We start from the raw sequence: 15,382 nt of genomic DNA, 5'->3' as shown, positions 1-15,382 counted from the left end.
CGAAAAACTTTAAAAATAGATCACCCACTCATTTTAGACTCTTTAAAACACTGGGATCTCAAAAAGCACATGCTGACAATTTCTTCACATCCCTCACCTATTTATAGAATCCGTAGTGTTCTAGTCTCGATGTCTCAGACTCATATAGGTGCTTGGTCAGAAGCTGCTAACCTACCGATCTCATCTCTATATAGAGATGGCACTATAGTAACCTTTGATGAAGCGAGACAGAAGTTCTCTCTGCCTTCCTCACTCCAATTTGAATTTATTAGATTAGCTAGTATCCTTAAATCTTGGGGTTTGGCAGGACAATCTGATCGGAAACCTACTAAGTGGGAACAGAGATGGAATGCAGGTAGATCACTCAAAGGTGCTCTTTCGTTTCACTACAGTTTGCTAGTATCTCCACCAGAACCAACCAAACATAGCCAATACAGAGCATGGGGAAGAGACCTGGGCTTGGATATAGAGATGGAGATATGGCTTGGGAAGCTGCTTAGATCTAAAAAACACCTACACTGTGCAACACTGTGGGAATTATACTATAAAGTAATAACACATTGGTACCTAGTACCGGTCACGAACACGTTGACACCTAGTACCCGTCACTTTACATAAATATTATCAAACTTCCTCTTTCCTTTGTTGGAGAGACTGTGGAAACCTAGGGATGCACATACACATCTGGTGGGAGTGTCCTAAAATAAGAGGTTTGTGGAGAGGAGTTTTTGGAATGTTGAGAGCTTTGAAGGTTTCTGTACAATTTGATCCGGCTCTGGGTCTCCTGCATCATGGCTACTCAAATCTCACTGAGGCGGAAAGAATTTTAACTTCATATATACTTATGGCCGCAAAACTGGCTATAGCTAGAGACTGGAAACAGTCTTCTCCCCCAACACTAAGTAAAGTTAGTGCTATTGTAGACTACATAAAAAATATGGAAGAATATGCCTTCTGTTCTCTAAACAAAATAGATTTATATCATGAGATTTGGAGTAACTGGAATGAACTCATTTAGGTTTAGACTCTCATAGGTCACACGCATTTCTGGCACTGAGATAAGACTCTCTTTCACATAAACTCCCCCCCCCCTTTTCCCCTTCTCCTTTTCCTTCCCCCCTCTTCCCATTCTCGCTTTTTCCTTCCTCATTTCCGGAGGTTTCATGCAAGTTGTTTATATTCTTATTTTTTTCTTTCTTTCTGATTGGTATCCGTTTATTATTTTCTGAACAATACGGGTCCCCCTTGTAGCTACTAGGTTTACATTAGAGTTCAGTTGGACCAGTTGGTCCTTAATAATAGCTACTTATATTATGTTGTATACATTTTATAAAATGAGAATTTCACTTAAATGACTATTACAGTGCCTTATTCAGTTGCGGCTTTTCCAGTTAATTATGATTGGTGAAATGTGTTACTATGTCACTGTTGTTTCTCATCTGATCTCTCATTCAGTCTCATTGTAACCTTTGTAATGAAACTTTTTGTATCTGTTATAATTCTAATAATCCTCAATAAAAGAACATTAAAAACAAACAAACCCTAAGATAGCTACAATGTAACTATTAGTTATATTGTAGCTAGCATAGGGTTTATTTTACAGGTAAGTATTTAGTTTTAAATAGGAATTATTTAGTTAATGATATGAATGTTTATTTAGATTTATTTTAATTATATTTAAGTTAGGGGGTGTTAGGGTTAGGGTTAGACTTAGGTTTAGCTGTTAATAAATTTAATATAGTGGCGGCGACGTTGGGGGCGGCAGATTAGGGGTTAATAGATGTAGGTAGGTGGTGGCGGTGTAGGGGGGCAGATTAGGGTTTAATAAATATAATGTAGGTGGTGGCGGTGTAGGGGGCGGCAGATTAGGGGATAATAAATATAATGTAGGTGGCGGCGTTGTAGGGGGCGGAAGATTAGGGGTTAATAAATATAATGTAGGTGGCGGTGGTGTAGGTGGCGGAAGATTAGGGGTTAATAAATATAATGTAGGTGGCGGCGGTGTAGGTGGCGGAAGATTAGGGGTTAATAAGTATAATGTAGGGGGCGGTGGTGTAGGGGGCGGGAGTTTAGGGGTTAATAAGTAAAATGTAGGTGACGGTGGGCTCTGGGAGCGCCGGTTTAGGGATTAAACACTTTATTTAGTTGTGGTGTGGTCCGTGAGCGGCAGTTTATGGGTTAATACATTTATTAGAGTTGCGGTGGGCTCCGGGAGTGGTGGTATAGGGGGTAAAACAGTATAGTATAGTGTGGGTGCTTAGTGACAGGGTACCAATAAAGCTGGGAAAAAGCCGAAGAGCAGCGAGATTAATGACTGTTAGTTAACAACAGTCCGCTGCTCATCGCACCGTACTTGGTGCGCGGCTTTTTGACAGCTTTTTTGGTAATTTTGGAGAACGTATTCAGATCTGCGGCAGCGATGTTAGGCGATCTTAAGCAAGCCTATTGGTGCCGTTGAATGCAAGTAAGTTGACGGCTTGATAAATAGATGCCAATGTCTCTTTTCAGATCTTCCACAGATGTTTTGATGTCTTGTTTCAAGGAAGCGTGGTGCGAGTCCATTTTTGCAGATAAATAAATAATTAGCTCAATTATTGAAATATCATTATTTGTGTTCATGAGAGCCTGCGGACTACCAGACCCTGCCTGCCTGTGAGGTGCTAAGGAGTCTCTAGAATCATCATCAGAAAACACCCTGTCCATTGGTTATTTGCTACCAAAGTGATCAACTACTGTTCTCTTCGGCCCCTCTTGGTGCTTTAATTTCTTTCTTTGTGAGTGTGCCATTTGTAAAACACACTAGATAGGGCGATAGGACAAATGTTTTATGTGCCAGAGCTAATTTCTGTACCATTTGTACAAAACTGTTCAGGTACTCAGGACTGTCAATTAGATGGAAGCTTCCAGCTCAATGAAAAGCCAGGAGGTTCCCCTACTCCATGCCAAGATTTAGCACAGCATTATTAGAAAATAGTTAAGTGGCTTACTGAAACAAAGATCAGGGATTTAATCTGACTTCAATGACACTTCAGATATTCTTCAGATTGAGAAGAGCCAATCCCACTCTCCAGGGGCTGTGTCTCCTATTGACGAAGTGGGGAAAGGGTTTAAGGGATATGACCCATCTGTGGGAGCAGATGGGAAATGGAGGAGAGTGGGGAGCAGTTAGATATTATAGGAGGGGACCAGGCTAAATATACTGAGATAGGCAGTTGTTAATATATATAAGGCCCAGTGGATCTGTATGGGCTTCCTGTCACAAATAGATATAGTTATAAGGTCAGTTGTCAATCTGCAGGTAGTGTAGTAGATAGTAAAATTGTCCTGCTACCCCAGCTAAAAAAGTAACTTTTAAGCGTGAACAAGACTTTTCTATTACTTCTCAGAAGGTGTTCTCTAATTTAAGGCCTTAATATGTTTATTGTGGATTTACAGTGTGGGTCGCTCTTAACAGTAGAAGCCTCGGGCCCAAACCTCTTGCTAATTGATTGCTATCCTGTATGCTGCTCTTTTGTAGTAGAGAGATCTCTCTTGCACGACAGGTGATTTGTTTGTGTATCTAATGCTCTATAGGGCTAGATGCAGTCTTGATATTCAAACGTAGTCCCCTTAAAGAAAATTAGGCCCAAGTCCTGTACAGGCGCAGAGTAGCCCTGGTGTAAGTATGGAGCCCTGGGTTCAAATAATGCAAGGCCAAATTTATGTGTTGTTGGCTGGGCTGTAGTTAGTGCACTATTGGACTCACCCGTTCTGCAATTATTGGTCTTACAATCCTTTTGATTTTCCTCCTAATGGCGATTTTTCGCTCCCTTTTCATGATCGGTGGCGTCTCAATAATCTTTGGACATCTAGCTTAGGCCCAGAGTACGCTCTCCAATCTATCGCCACAGTCATACAATGAGGCTTTGTGTAGGAGGAAGCCAGGCAGATGTGGGTATGTACCGTCCAACGGGGTCCACCAGTATATAGCAAGGCCTCTCTTCACCTTGTCCGGAGCCATCCCCTAAGCTCTTCTTGGTTGCGTTAGTGATTTAGAGTTTCACCTGCACAGGAGGCCTCCCGCAACCACTTTCTTAATTGGCCACAAAAGAGAAAAAACTCTAGCCGCCTCTCCGGTCTCAGATCAGCAGCAGTCGGCCGCCGTATGGCTCTTCGGATCTTATCGCAATGTGGTTTGGCACCGGCATAGCGTGAAATCTAAACTTCGCCTTTGATATCCCCAGGTAGATCTCAAAATGCCTACTGCTGCTTCGGAGCGGAGCCCTGACCCTCCGGAGCACATGCGATGAGCAAGTGGTAGTTTTAAAAGTAAACAGGTACCAGATAGTCTCCGACTTGATCAGACCTACAGGCTTCTTGAAGAGTGGCAGATGGCTTCAAAAGTCGAGATATACCACTACTGGAATGTTGTGCTGGTTCTTTTAGTTAGTTAGAATAGGTATCATAAAGAGGAGTCCAACTTTTATCTGAGTTTACAGTTATCTGCTCCGAGAGCAAGACACATACAAGACACATACGTCCTCAAAGCATGGTGGTTAGCTCCGCCCCCATGAAAAGCCTCATTAATCTTGTCTGTTTCAATAAAAATTTTACTTTAAAATTTTACTTTAGTAATAAAAGAGGATCTTTTTTGATTTTTATTAATTTGCACCCACAATCTCACTGCTTTATTAACAAATCTTTAATATTTTGAGGCATTTTAATGTCTTCCTTAATAGTCATACAAGTAAAATAAATATGTCTGTTTTTTAGCCAATACATATTTCCCCCCAGTTTTTCCTATCTTGTTTTCTAATGCATCATGTATATGCATTTATTAACTGAATTAATACGTGTATCTTCCTTAGACCTCATTTCTTTTTAAATTTAAATATATAGCACATAATCTATAAATCAGCCTTTCCTCCTTGCCAACAAATATATACCTTTTCCAAATATTCTAAATTATTTTGTTTTTATACTTCCCACTTGCTATGTATAAAGTTAACAAACTTGGGGTCATTGAGTAAATATTTAGGGAAGGGAAAAAAATTACCCATTCTACTACCTCTCGATGTTTCAAGACAGATGTATATGGGAGCATGATCATAAATAGTAATTTGATCTATTCTGGTAAGTCTAACCAAATTTAACAGCTTTTCTGAAATCAAAAACATTATTTCTGGACACTACAGAAAACGTTTTTGAAAGGCAGGTAAAATCTCTCTCATCTGGATGCATGTTTCTCCAAATATCCTGCAATTTTAAATCTTTTTTAAACTGTTTTAAATTTAAAGCTTCCCCTTTCCTTCTATGCAGTACAGTCTTGTCCTTATCTAGATTAATACATTTTTTTCCAGCTTTATATCATCCTTCCTGTGTCTTCTGTTGTCTTATAGCTAAAACACTATTATGTGACAAGTTAAAATATCCCCAATTATAATTAGTTTATCTGAAAATGGCAAGAGACCATCCCTAAGAGTATTCCAAATTAATTTGGACCATAGACATTGCATAAAAATTTTTTTGGCTAGATTACAAGTTTGCGTTACGGTGCGGTACGGCTTTTAATGTGAAAATATTGGGCATTACGCTGGAATGGCCAGGAACGCATATTACGTGTTGCGTCGGTATAGCTATACCGCAAGCATTTTAGCATGTAACGCAACGTCCATTACGCACTCAAAAAAATGACGTTTTTGTGTGGGATTTTCATAGTGCCGGTATTACAGGTTGCGCGTTCAGGCTAAAATGCTTGCATTACAGCCTATACCGACACAATCCATACCGCCATCTGAGAGCAGTAGTTATGGATTTTGGGAAACAAAAATGTTTCACAAAACTCATAACTAAACTGTAACAAAGTACACTAACACCCATAAACTACCTATTAACCCCTAAACCGCCACCATCCCGCATCACACACACTATATTAAACCTATTAACCCTTAATCTGCCACCCACCCACATTGTGACTATTATATAAAGTTATTAACCCCTAATCTGCCGCCCACCCACATCACCAACACTAGTTAAATATATTTACCCCTAAAACGCTGCTCCCTGACATCACCGACACTAATAAAAGTTATTAACCCCTAATCTGCAGCTCTCCGATATCGCTGACAACTAAATAAACCTATTTTCCCTTAACCGACAGCCCCCCAAATCGCCTACACTATAATAAAGTATTAACTCCTAAACCTCCAGCCCCCCACATCGTAACTACTAAACTAAACCTATTAACCCATAGACTACTGGTCCCCCCACATTGCAAAATACTAAATTAAACTATTAACTCCTAAACCTAAAAACCCCTAACTTTAAATTAAAATTACAATATAAGTATATTTAAAAAAATAAAAACTTACCTGTGAAATAAAAATAAACCTAACACTAAACTATAAATTAACCTAACATAACTATTCTAATAAAATAAAAAAATACTACCAATTAAAAACCTGAATTACAATTTTAAAAAAAACTAACACTACGAAAAAAAAATAATCCAAAATTACAAAAAATAAAAAACACTAAGCTTACAAAAATAATAAACTAAATTATCAAAAATAAAAACCTAATCTAATAGCCTTATAAAAATAAAAAGCTCCCCCAAAATAAAAACACCCCCTAACCTACAATAAACTACCAATAGCCCTTAAAAAGGGGCTTTTGTAGGGCATTGCTCTAAGTAGTTAAACAGCTCTTTTACCTGTAAAAAAATGCAAAGTCCCCCCAAACAGTAAAATCCACTGCCCAACCAACCCCCCAAAATAAAAAACCTAACTCTAAAAAATCCTAAACTACCCATTGCCCCAAAGGGGCATTTGTATGGGCATGGTCCATTTAGCTCTTTTACAAGTGCCCATCCCTAATAAAAAAAAAACACAGAAAAAAATTAAAAATAACCTAACACTAACCCCATAAAATCTACTCACGGTTCCTGAAGTTTGGACATCCAGGCAGCGAGAAGTCTTCATCCTGGCGGCGACACCTTCATCCATCTCGGGGACGTCTTCTATCTTCATCCCTGCGGCACGGAGCGGAGCTATCCTGAAAGCCAATCCAATCCTGCGTGGAGCCTCCTCTTCATATGGTCACCGCTGTACACTGAAGTTAAATGCAAGGTAGCCGTTTCAAAATGGTGTACCTTGCCTTTATATTGGCTGATTTGATTCTTCAAATTCAAATCAGCCAATACGATGAGAGCTTCTGAAATCATATTGGCTGTTCAAAACAACCAATAGGATGAGAGCTTCTGAAATCACATTGGCTGTTCAAATAGGATTTCAGTAGTTCTCATCCTATTGGCTGTTTTGAACAGCCAATAGGACTCCAGAAGCTCTCATCCTATTGGCTGATTTGCGTTTGAAGAAACAAATAAGCCAATAGGAATGCAAGGCAAGCCATTTTGAAACGGCTACCTTGCATTCAACTTCAGTGTACAGCGGTGACCGTATGAAGAGGACACTCCGCGCAGGATGGGATCGGCTTCCAGGGTAGCTCTGCGATGTCAGTATAAAGATAGAAGACATCCCGGAGATGGATGAAGGTGTCCCATGCCTGAATGAAGACTTCTTGCTGCCCAGATGGATGGCCGGTCTTTAGGAACAGTGAGTAGATTTTATGGTTTTAGTGTTAATTTTTTTTATTTTTTTGGGGGGTGCTTTTTTTTTTAGATTAGGGATGGGCACTTGTAAAAGAGCTGAATGCCCTATTAAGGGCAGCGTAAATGAGATGAATGCCCTTTTAAGGGCAATGCCCATACAAATGCCCCTTTAGGGGCAATGGGTAGTTTAGGATTTTTAGAGTTGCGTTTTTTTTATCTTCGGGGGTTGTTTGGGTGGTGGCTTTTACTGTTTGGGGGACTTTGTATTTTTTTCTACAGGTAAAAGAGCTATTTAACTTAGTACAATGCACTACAAAAGGTCCTTTTAAAGGCTTTTGGTAGTTTATTGTAGGTTAGGGGGTGTTTTTATTTGGGGGGGCTTTTTTATTTTTATAGGGTTATTAGATTAGGTGGAATTGTTTTTAATTTTGATAATTTTGTTTATTATTTTTGTAAGCTTACACCTAGATTTAGAGTTTTGCATTAGAAGTGGTGCGTTAGCTACGCGTGTTTTTTCCCCCCCGCACCATTTAAATAACACTGGTATTGGGGTTCTCTGAAGGGCTGCGTTAGGCTCCAAAAAGGGAGCGTAGAGCATAATTTACCGCCACTCCAACTCTCAATACCAGCGTTGCTTACGGACGCGGCCAGCTTCAAAAACGTGCTCATGCACGATTTCCCCATAGGAAACAATGGGGCAGTTTGTGCTGAAAAAAAACCTAACACCTGCAAAAAAGCAGCGTTCAGCTCCTAACGCAGCCCCATTGTTTCCTATGGGGAAACACTTCCTAAGTCTGCACCTAACATGAACCCCGAGTCTAAACACCCCTAACCTTACACTTATTAACCCCTTATCTGCCGCCCCCGCTATCGCTGACCCCTGCATATTATTATTAACCCCTAATCTGCCGCTCCATACACCGCCGCAACCTACATTATCCCTATGTACCCCTAATCTGCTGCCCCTAACTTTGCCGACCCCTATATTATATTTATTAACCCCTAATCTGCCCCCCCAACGTCGCCGCTACCTACCTACACTTATTAACCCTAATCTGCCGACCGGACCTCACTGCTATTATAATAAATGTATTAACCCCTAATCCGCCTCACTCCTGACTCAAAAACCCTATAATAAATTTTATTAACCCCTAATCTGCCCTCCCTAACATCGCCAACACATAAGTATTAACCCCTAATCTGCCGACCGGACCTCGCCGTTGCTCTAATAAATGTATTAACCCCTAAAGCTAAGTCTAAACCTAACACTAACACCCCCCTAAGTTAATTATAATTTAAATCTAACGAAATAAATTAACTCTTATTAAATAAATTATTCCTATTTAAAGCTAAATACTTACCTGTAAAATAAACCCTAATATAGCTACAATATAAATAATAATTATATTGTAGCTATTTTAGGATTTATATTTATTTTACAGGCAACTTTGTATTTATTTTAACTAGGTACAATAGCTATTAAATAGTTATTAACTATTTAATAGCTACCTAGTTAAAATAATTACAAAATTACCTGTAAAATAAATCCTAACCTAAGTTACAATTAAACCTAACACTACACTATCAATAAATTAATTAAATAAACTACCTACAATTATCTACAATTAAATCAACTAAACTAAATTACGAAAAAAAACAAACACTAAATTACAAAAAAAATAAACAATAAATTACAAAAAATAGAAAAGATTACATGAATTTTAAACTAATTACAGCTACTCTAAGCCCCCTAAAAAAATAACAAAGCCCCCCAAAATAAAAAAATGCACTACCCTATTCTAAAATAAAAATTTAACAGCTCTTTTACCTTACCAGCCCTTAAAAGGGCCTTTTGCGGGGCATGCCCCAAAGAAAACAGCTCTTTTGCATTTAAATAAACATACAATACCCCCCACATTACAACCCACCACCCACATACCACTAATCTAACTCAAACACCCCTTAAAAAATCTAACACTAAGCCCCTGAAGATCTTCCTACCTTATCTTCACCATGCCGGGTATCACCGATCCGTCCAGAAGAGGGTCCGAAGTCTTCATCCTATCCGGCAAGAAGAGGTCCAGAAGAGGGTCCGAAGTCTTCATCCTATCCGGCAAGAAGAGGGCATCCGGACTGGTAGACATCTTCATCCAGGCGGCATCTTCTATCTTCTTCCATCCGGCGCGGAGCGGGACCATCTTGAAGCAGCCGACGCGGATTCATCCTCTTCTTCCGGCGACTCCCGACGAATGAAGGTTCCTTTAAGTGACGTCATCCAAGATGGCGTCCCTCGAATTCCGATTGGCTGATAGGATTCTATCAGCCAATCGGAATTAAGGTAGGAAAAATCTGATTGGCTGATTGAATCAGCCAATCAGATTCAAGTTCAATCGGATTGGCTGATCTAATCAGCCGATCAGATTGAGCTCGCATTCTATTGGCTGATCGGAACAGGTTTCAGGTTCAGGTTTTTTCTAACACTCTCTCCCCATTGATGTCTATGGGGGAAAGTGTGCATGAGCATGTCAAATCAGCCCTTGGATTTTGTGTGGTATGGAGCTTAACGCACCATATGGCACGGCACAAGGAGGCGTTTCAGTAACACTTAATGGCAGCGCTATGAAGAGTGAAATAACGCAACTTTTTGGCGCTAGTTTCACACCCTGTTTAGCGCAGCACTTGTAATCTAGGCGATTGTCACGTATTAATCTCCTTATCAACTATTAAGTTTATTTCCCTTTTCTCTACAATGAAGTTCTTAATATTATACTTTAAGGTTTTACTCAATAACGCCTAGATTTAGAGTTCTGCGGCCAAAGGGGTGCGTTAGCTATGCATGCTTTGTTTCCCACGCACCGCTGGTATTTAGAGTTCACAGAATGGCTGGGTTTTCAGTGCGTTAGGCTCCAAAAAGGGAGTGTAGAGCATAATTTAACGCCACTGCAACTCTAGATACCAGCGGTGCTTACGGACACGTCCAGCTTCAAAAACGTGCTCGTGCACGATTCCCGCATAGAAAACAATGGGGCAGTTTGAGCTGAAAAAAAGCCTAACACCTGCAAAAAAGCCGCGTTCAGCTCCTAACGCAGCCCCATTGTTTTCTATGGGGAAACACTTCCTACGTCTGCACCTAACACTCTAACATGTACCCCGAGTCTAAACACCCCTAACCTTACACTTATTAACCCCTATTCTGCCGCCCCCGCTATCGCTGACCCCTGCATATTATTATTAACCCCTAATCTGTCGCTCCGTACACCACTGCCACCTACATTATAGCTATGAACCCCTAATCTGCTGCCCCTAACACCGCCGACCCCTATATTATATTTATTAACCCCTAATCTGCCCCCCTCAACGTCGCCTCCACCTGCCTACACTTATTAACCCCTAATCTGCCCAGCGGACCGCACCGCTACTATAATAAAGTTATTAACCCTAATCCGCCTCACTCCCGCCTCAATAACCCTATAATAAATAGTATTAACCCCTAATCTGCCCTCCCTAACATCACCGACACCTAACTTCAATTATTAACCCCTAATCTGTGGACCGAATCTCGCCGCTACTGTAATAAATGGATTAACCCCTAAAGCTAAGTCTAACCCTAACACTAACACCCCCCTAAGTTAAATATAATTTAAATCTAACTAAATAAATTAACTCTTATTAAATAAATTATTCCTATTTAAAGCTAAATACTTACCTGTAAAATAAACCCTAATATAGCTACAATATAAATTATAATTATATTATAGCTATTTTAGGATTTATATTTATTTTGCAGGTAACTTTGTATTTATTTTAACCAGGTACAATAGCTATTAAATAGTTAAGAACTATTTAATAGCTAAAATAGTTAAAATAATTACAAAATTACCTGTAAAATAAATCCTAACCTAAGTTACAATTAAACCTAACACTACACTATCAATAAATTAATTAAATAAAATACCTAAAATTACCTACAATTAAACTTAACACTACCCTATCAATACATTAATTAAATACAATATCTACAATGAAATACAATGAAATAAACTAACTAAAGTACAAAAAATAAAAAAGAACTAAGTTACAAAAAATAAAAAAATATTTACAAACATCAGAAAAATATTACAACAATTTTAAACTAATTACACCTACTCTAAGCCCCCTAATAAAATAACAAAGCCCCCCAAAATAAAAAAAAGCCCTACCCTATTCTAAATTAAAAAAGTTCAAAGCTCTTTTACCTTATCAGCCCTTAAAAGGACCTTTTGCGGTGCATGCCCCAAAGAATTCAGCTCATTTGCCTGTAAAAAAAAACATACAATACCCCCCCCCCAACATTACAACCCACCACCCACATACCCCTAATCTAACCCAAACCCCCCTTACATAAACCTAACACTAAGCCCCTGAAGATCTTCCTACCTTATCTTCACCTCGCCGGGTATCACCGATCAGTCCTGGCTCCGAAATCTTCATCCAACCCAAGCGGGGGCTGGCGATCCATAATCCTGCGGCTGAAGAGGTCCAGAAGAGGCTCCAAAGTCTTCATCCTATCTGGGAAGAAGAGGCAATCCAGACCGGCAACCATCTTGATCCAAGCGGCATCTTCTATCTTCATCCGATGAGGAACGGCTCCATCGTGAAGACCTCCACCGCGGATCAATCTTCTTCCTCCGACGTCCAACTGAAGAATGATGGTTCCTTTAAGGGACGTCATCCAAGATGGCGTCCCTCAAATTCCGATTGGCTGATAGCATTCTATCAGCCAATCGGAATTAAGGTAGGAAAATTCTGATTGGCTGATGGAATCAGCCAATCAGAATCAAGTTCAATCCGATTGACTGATCCGATCAGCCAATCAGATTGAGCTTGCATTATATTGGCTGATCGGAACAGCCAATAGAATGCGAGCTCAATCTGATTGGCTGATTGAATCAGCCAATCGGATTGAACTTGATTCTGATTGGCTGATTCCATCAGCCAATCAGAATTTTCCTACCTTAATTCCGATTTGCTTATAGAATCCTATCAGCCAATTGGAATTCGAGGGACGCCATCTTGGATGACGTCCCTTAAAGGAACCGTCATTCGTCGGGAAGTCGTCGGAAGAAGAAGATGGGTCCACGGTGGAGGTCTTCAAGATGGAGCCGGTCGTCATCGGATGAAGATAGAAGATGCCGCTTGGATCAAGATGGTTGCCGGTCCGGATCGCCTCTTCTTCCCGGATAGGAGGAAGACTTCGGAGCCTCTTCTGGACCTCTTCAGCCGCCGGTTTATGGATCGCCAGCCCCCGCTTGGGCTTGGATGAAGATTTTGGAGCCTGGAACGATCGGTGATACCTGGCATGGTGAAGACAAGGTAGGAAGATCTTCAGGGGCTTAGTGTTAGGTTTATTTAAGGGGGGTTTGGGTTAGATTAGGGGTATGTGGGTGGTGGGTTGTAATGTGTGGGGGTATTGTATGTTTTTTTACAGGCAAAAGAGCTGAATTCTTTGGGGTATGCCCTGCAAAGGGCCCTTTTAAGGGCTGGTAAGGTAAAAGAGCTTTGAACTTTTGTAATTTAGAATAGGGTAGGGTATTTTTTTATTTTGGGGGTCTTTGTTATTTTATTATGGGGCTTAGATTAGGTGTAATTAGTTTAAAATTGTTGTAATATTTTTCTGATGTTTGTAAATATTTTTTTATTTTTTGTAACTTAGTTCTTTTTTATTTTTTGTACTTTAGTTAGTTTATTTAATTGTATTTACTTGTAGGAATTTTATGTAATTTATGTATTGATAGTGTAGTGTTAGGTTTAATTCTAGATAATTGTAGGTATTTTATTTAATTAATTTATTGATAGTGTAGTGTTAGGTTTAATTGTAACTTAGGTTAGGATTTTTACAGGTAATTTTGTAATTATTTTAACTATTTTAGCTATTAAATAGTTCTTAACTATTTAATAGCTATTATACCTGGTTAAAATAAATACAAAGTTACCTGTAAAATAAATATAAATCCTAAAATAGCTATAATATAATTATAATTTATATTGTAGCTATATTAGGGTTTATTTTACAGGTAAGTATTTAGCTTTAAATAGGAATAATTTATTTAATAAGAGTTAATTTATTTCGTTAGATTTAAATTATATTTAACTTAGGGGGTGTTAGTGTTAGGGTTAGACTTAGCTTTAGGGGTTAATCCATTTATTACAGTAGCGGCGAGATTCAGTCGGCAGATTAGGGGTTAATAATTGAAGTTAGGTGTCGGCGATGTTAGGGAGGGCAGATTAGGGGTTAATACTATTTATTATAGGGTTATTGAGGCGGGAGTGAGGCGGATTAGGGGTTAATAACTTTATTATAGTAGCGGTGCGGTCCGCTAGGCAGATTAGGGGTTAATAAGTGTAGGCATGTGGAGGCAATGTTGAGGGGGGCAGATTAGGGGTTAATAAATATAATATAGGGGTCGGCGGTGTTAGGGGCAGCAGATTAAGGGTACATAAGGATAACGTAGGTGGTGGCGCTTTGCGGTCGGCAGATTAGGGGTTAATTATTGTAGGTAGCTGGCGGCGACATTGTGGGGGGCAGGTTAGGGGTTAATAAATATAATATAGGGGTCGGCGGTGTTAGGGGCAGCAGATTAGGGGTACATAATTATAACGTATGTGGTGGTCGGCAGATTAGGGGTTAAAAAAATTTAATCGAGTGGCGGCGATGTGGGGGGACCTCGGTTTAGGGGTACATAGGTAGTTTATGGGTGTTAGTGTACTTTAGAGCACAGTAGTTAAGAGCTTTATAAACCGGCGTTAGCCCAGAAAGCTCTTAACTACTGACTTTTTTCTGCGGCTGGAGTTTTGTCGTTAGATTTCTAACGCTCACTTCAGCCACGACTCTAAATACCGGCGTTAGAAAGATCCCATTGAAAAGATAGGATATGCTAATTACGTAAGGGGATCTGCGGTATGAAAATTTGCGGCTGGAAAGTGAGCGTTAGACCCTTTCCCGACTGACTCCAAATACCGGCGGTAGCCCAGCTTCTAACGCTGGTTTTGACGGCTACCGCCCAACTCTAAATCTAGGCCTAAGATTGCAAGACCTTTTTTCCTTTTGTCACAAAAAGTAAATATGATCTATTTGACCTAACCAGTCTTACATTTTAAGGCTTTCTGTATCTTTATATGTGTTTCCTGAAGAAATAGAATCTGTGGACCAAAACTTTTAGCATATTTTAAAATCAATTTCCTTTTAATGGGTGATAGAAAACCACCCATGTCCCATGATATAATTTTTACAATCATCTAGACAAAGATAAAAACAAAAGTATCTAACATAAAAAATTATACCCTATATATATATATATATAAAACATTCCCCATCTGTGACGACCAGTAAAATTGCCACAATCCATTCTCTTTGAAATCCACTTATATTTGCTTTGTACCTATGCATTTCATAGCCTCATATTCTCCCAGGAAAGTTTTATTCCCTTCCTTCAACTGTACATTAATTTTAGCAGTTTATAATAGTCTGGCTTTCAAACCCAGTTGTATCATTTGTTTGTAAGATCCTTTTACCCATAACATTTATAGAGCTGTTTTTTGCTCTGTAAGCTCTCATGAAAATTTACGAATTTTAAAATAAAAGGTCTATTAGAATATACCCCTTAACTTAATTTCCTTCTTGCTCCCGCCCTATGTATTCTTTCTATTACAGGAAAAAAATGAATCTCACCCAAACCTAGCAGTATTAATAAATCTTTCTCAACACTTTTTTGTAAGTCCTTATCTAAGATATTTTCCGATAACACAATAATTCTC

This window comes from Bombina bombina, chromosome 5, assembly GCF_027579735.1.
Source record: "Bombina bombina isolate aBomBom1 chromosome 5, aBomBom1.pri, whole genome shotgun sequence".
In the NCBI taxonomy this organism is placed as follows: Eukaryota; Metazoa; Chordata; class Amphibia; order Anura; family Bombinatoridae; genus Bombina; species Bombina bombina.
Note: the sequence above shows the minus strand (reverse complement) of the source record.